Below are 4883 nucleotides of genomic sequence, written 5' to 3'. Positions count from 1 at the left end.
CTAGGGATGCGTCACTGGCACATCCTGAGTGGTGGACTTAAAACAAAAGAAACACAATGAGACAAGACTCGGTATTTAATATATGAAATCCTTACCATTAAGTGGCCTCATTAGAAAACTTTGCGTTGCTGTGCTGTCTGTCAGCTTGTGTTAGCAGTTTTGAGCTAAAGCATTAAGGCCTTTCCACACATTGGCTTTTTTATCAATATCTTTGCTCATTGGTACTTTCACACAGAATGCAAATATTAAGCGATAAAGTAAAATAATTCAGTTATTCTGATTACAACACTAGCAGTCTGGATCACTGCAAGTACATCTCCAGGATAATTGCCTGATTTGTCCGCCTCATTCCACTGCCAGCCAACTTACAAGCTGAAAATTTAAACTTTGGAAGACAAACTTAAAACTTTTGGCAACAAGGCAGACTTGCTTGGTTCTTTCCGGAATTAATTGTAAAGATTTACAAAGTATAAGCTACGCCGTATACAAAACTGGGGAGGTTTTTGGACTGATTGGTGGGATTGCTATAGACGAAGTACACACAGCAGTACTCTGTTACGAGCTAATGAGGTTTAACCATGTATCAGCTTATTTAAGTAGCTCAGTTACTGTACTGTGTGAACAGTTAACTTCATTTAATATCTTATGTGCAAATCTTCCACCACTAGACTATTTAACAGAGACACCGTCGCTGCGTCCCGAGCTTAGCGCTGCCCAAGACCGTTATGATTGGTTTAAAAAAAATGCCAATAAATCAGAGCTTTTTTTATTTGTGTTATGTAGGCTGACCTTACGCCGCCGTGCTGTGGAGGAAGGTTTGGCACTAGCAATGCTACCATGCATGAAAAAGGAAAAAAAAAAGGTGTACTGGAAACGGGCTTTTTGTATTTGTAATGGTAGTTTTGTAAACTTGTTTACTTGCTTCTATCCATAATCGTAATTTTGTAGATATGTACATTTAGTGTTATGCCTGAAAACTCCATTTTGCAAGTCTGTGCATTCAGACAGGCTGACAAACTCCATTTCACTCAGACGTTTGACAATCTTTTGTAAACAATGTGTTGCAAAAGAAACAGCTTGAAATATTAATAAAATGCCATTTACATTGAGTTTATGAATACATATTGTTTAAGTAATAATCATACATCTAGACAAACATCTAGAAATGTGCTCACATATTCATAAAGCGGAGTACTCATTACAAAATTGTAGACACATTTGCACCAACTCTGCACATACATTACTATATTATTTTGATACATATTTGACAAAAATGTCCACTGCACATTTACTGAATAGAGGCATGAACAAGCCGTGTAAGTCGCTGCTCGTAGCTACAGTGTGTCTTGTTCAACGCACTCTTACATTTAATAGATCATTGAAAAATATCTAATTATTGCAAGCGTTGCTTCATTTGCAATTTCATTTTTAACATTATCAAGCTGTAAAGTGTAGCTTTGTATTAGTTGTCTATTTTTGACATCATATGGTTGCAGCTATAGCTTGGCATTTGAGCTAACATTATTAAAAAGAAAATACTTGCTTTTCTATAATGGTTTCTAACTATTTTGAATTTGAATTGTTATTGCTATGACGTTGCTTATATCATCTTCTGCTTAAGAAAATGTGCAGTGGAGAAACATGCGAGTTTCCATGTATACTATGAATAAATATTGTATTTCTATAACATCTTTACTCAGGAAAGTTTGATTCCCTGCTTCAGTTATTAATGTGGAAACCACCACAATAGACACCTGAAACCATTGTATAAACCAAACTTTAAAGGTCCCATATTATATAAAGTGATCATGTCTTTTTTCTATCATAAAGGAGGTCTAGGTGGAATGTAAGTACTGTAAAAGAATCAAAGGTTCAATCCACAGAGCCTGTATTCAGAAACTGTGTCTCTGAACGAGCTGTCAGGACTTCTGTACGGTTGTACTACACTTATATTATATATAAGTGTATATATATTATTGGTGTCCTGTCGGAAGTGGACGCTGGCGCGTTTTGCAGCCGCTGCTCTCCGCTCCCCGCTGCCGTTCATTAGGGGGCTTCCAAGTGTTACACTTGGTTTATCCTTCTCTGGACTGTCCTTTCAATTGTACATCAACCTGGGGCAGGCCTGACCGTAATCAGCGGCTGATCTCCCTCCCGCGGGCTTCTGTTGTGCCTCCCCCGCTAGATCTTCAGCTACCACTGAGATCGCGTCCTTCCGCCGGAGATACATCCACGCGGATCTCGCCGGAATTTCCACCTTGACGACTCCAATCCAATAACATCATTCTGGTACATTCTCGCCGTCCGCCGATGCTCTCCCGGGCGTGACCGCGGTTGCTTGCTAACCTGGCTAGGGTAGCAAGCCCCGCCCCCGGCTTCAACACCTCTGCTGTAACTTTGGTCTCTGATGTCCGCCTCTCACAAACAAGGGTCAGCTCATCAGGATCCTCACTGACCGTAGATGGATTCCTCTGTTCAGGAGCCTGGCAACAACCCAGCGACTTCTCTCAGTCAACGCCTCCACTCTGGGTTTGTTTATCATTCTCATCGTGGCTCTGGGCGGGGGAGGTCTCGCGCTGCTCTATCGCGAGAAGTGGAAGATGTGCCAGTTTCCACTCCAGTTTTCGCGCTATGGAATGCTTGTTTTTAAATTGCCTGGTCCTACTCCCACAGTTATTGCCACAGTCTACCGCCCCCCCCCAAACCAACAGCGACTTTTAAACGAATTCTCCATTACTTACCCACCTCTATCTCCTCTCCTAATGTCATTCTCCTTGGTGATTTTAATATTCACATTGACAATATAAATCTCCCACTCACCAAAGACTTTACTTCCTGTCTTGACAGTTCTGGATTCCATCAGTATGTTGACTTCCCCACAACAATAAAAGGACATTCACTGGATTTAATCTGCTGCTCTGGCTTAATCCCCTCAACTGTTCTGCTGATGAGTCACATTGGATCATTTCTTTGTCTCAATATCTCTTTGTGCTCTCTCTGTAATCAAGCCAGTCCGCCAGATCTCTTTTGTAATATCAAAAACATAAATACAGACATCCTATCCCCCACATTGACAATTTGCCTATTCCTGATTTTTCCCTCCAGACCACCTTGTCACCCATTATAATTCTGGACTTTGCAATATTCTCAACTTCCTTGCCCCTCTCAAAACCCGATCTGTGTCCTTTTTCGCTCTGCCCTTGGTTTTCACCTGAGCTCCGCCTCATGAAAGCAAGGGTCGCCAACTTGAAGCCCTCATAAAAAAATGGTCTCTCCATTCACAAAGAAATGTATAATCTCATCTCTTCATTACTCAAAATCAATAGCGTAACTAAATAATCTTCTATTCTGACTCATCTGCTCCAACGAAGGAAAATCCAGGTCTCTCTTTTCAATAATCCATAAAAAACTTTAATCCCCTGATTCTCTGCCTTCTCCAGTACCAGTTGAAACTTGTATTCACTGGTTGGCTTTTTTAATGAAAAAAATCAACTCCATTCACCAGCAATACATTTGACCCCTTGCCTTCCCTCCACCTTTGCCCCTCCAATAGCAGTCATTTTGTTGCTTTCTACTGCCACCCCCTCGAAATTTCTGATCTCATTCGTAAATCCAAGTCCTCAACCTGTTTCTTGACCCCCTCCCCACAGGTTGGTCAAAACCTGTCTCACTTCCCTCATCTCCTTCATAAATACCAATTCATTCTTCTCTCTCCTCTGGTATTGTCCCCTCACTTTTCAAAACAGCATCCGTCTCACCGATTCTGAAAAAAACCTGGCTCAGACCCAACCAACTATAATAATCTTCGTCTATTCAAATCTTCCCTTTATTTCTAAAAATCTTGAAAAAAATAGTGTCTGTTCAAACTCCATGCTTTTCTACCCTTAACTGTCTTATGAACCTTCCAGTCTGGTTTTCGCCCCTCCCATAGTACTGAACATGCCCTATAAAAAATCACCAATGATCTCCTCACAGCTGCTGATTGGCTATCATCCATCCTCATCCTCCTCGATCTCAGTGCGGCCTTTGATACCATTTCTCACTCCATTCTCCTCAACAGACTTTTTCCCTCGGCATCTCTCACACCCTCTTGACTGGTTCGCTCATATCTCTCCGACCGCACTCAGTTTATCAACTCAAATCTTTCACATCAACCTTCCCTGTTACTACTGGCGCTCAAGGTTCATTTGGCCCCTCCTTTTCATCACCTACCTACTTCCCCTGGCAATATCTTCCGCAAATTCAACATTCATTTCCATTGTTACGCAGAACAACAGCTCATTTATCCAGCAAACCCACCTCCCGCTCCCCCCTTGTCTACTAACTGCTTACTTGAAGTAAAGACTGGTTCACCCAAACTTCCTTAAACTAAACAGTGATAAACCGAACTCCTCCTCGTAGCCACCAAGTCCACTATCCAAAATCAATAGTTTCTCTCTACCAATCGAAAACTCTTGGTCTCCCCTTCCCCTCAGGTCAAGAGTCTGGGGTCATCCTCGATTCCTCCCTCTCCTTTCAGTACCACATAAATAATATCTGCCGGTCTGCATACTTCCACCTACGCAACATAAACCGCTCCGTCCGTCCCTACCACTACACTGCCTCCACTTACCACAGCCTCGTCACCTCCCGCCTTGACTACTGTAACTCTCTCTTTTGGCCTTCTCAAAAATCCCTCCATAAACTTCAACTTTCCAGAACTCAGCAGCTCGTGTCATCACCAGAACCCCCTCATTTCATCATAAACCCGGTTCTTCAGCAGCTCCATTGGCTCCCGGTTCAATTCAGAATACAATTTAAAATCCTTCTCCATACTTAATACTTAATACATACTCAAAGCCATCCATAACCTTGCCCCTCCATATCTATCAGAACTCCTACAC

The sequence above is a fragment of the Etheostoma spectabile genome, chromosome 8 (assembly GCF_008692095.1).
Source record: "Etheostoma spectabile isolate EspeVRDwgs_2016 chromosome 8, UIUC_Espe_1.0, whole genome shotgun sequence".
Classification (NCBI taxonomy): domain Eukaryota; kingdom Metazoa; phylum Chordata; class Actinopteri; order Perciformes; family Percidae; genus Etheostoma; species Etheostoma spectabile.
Note: the sequence above shows the minus strand (reverse complement) of the source record.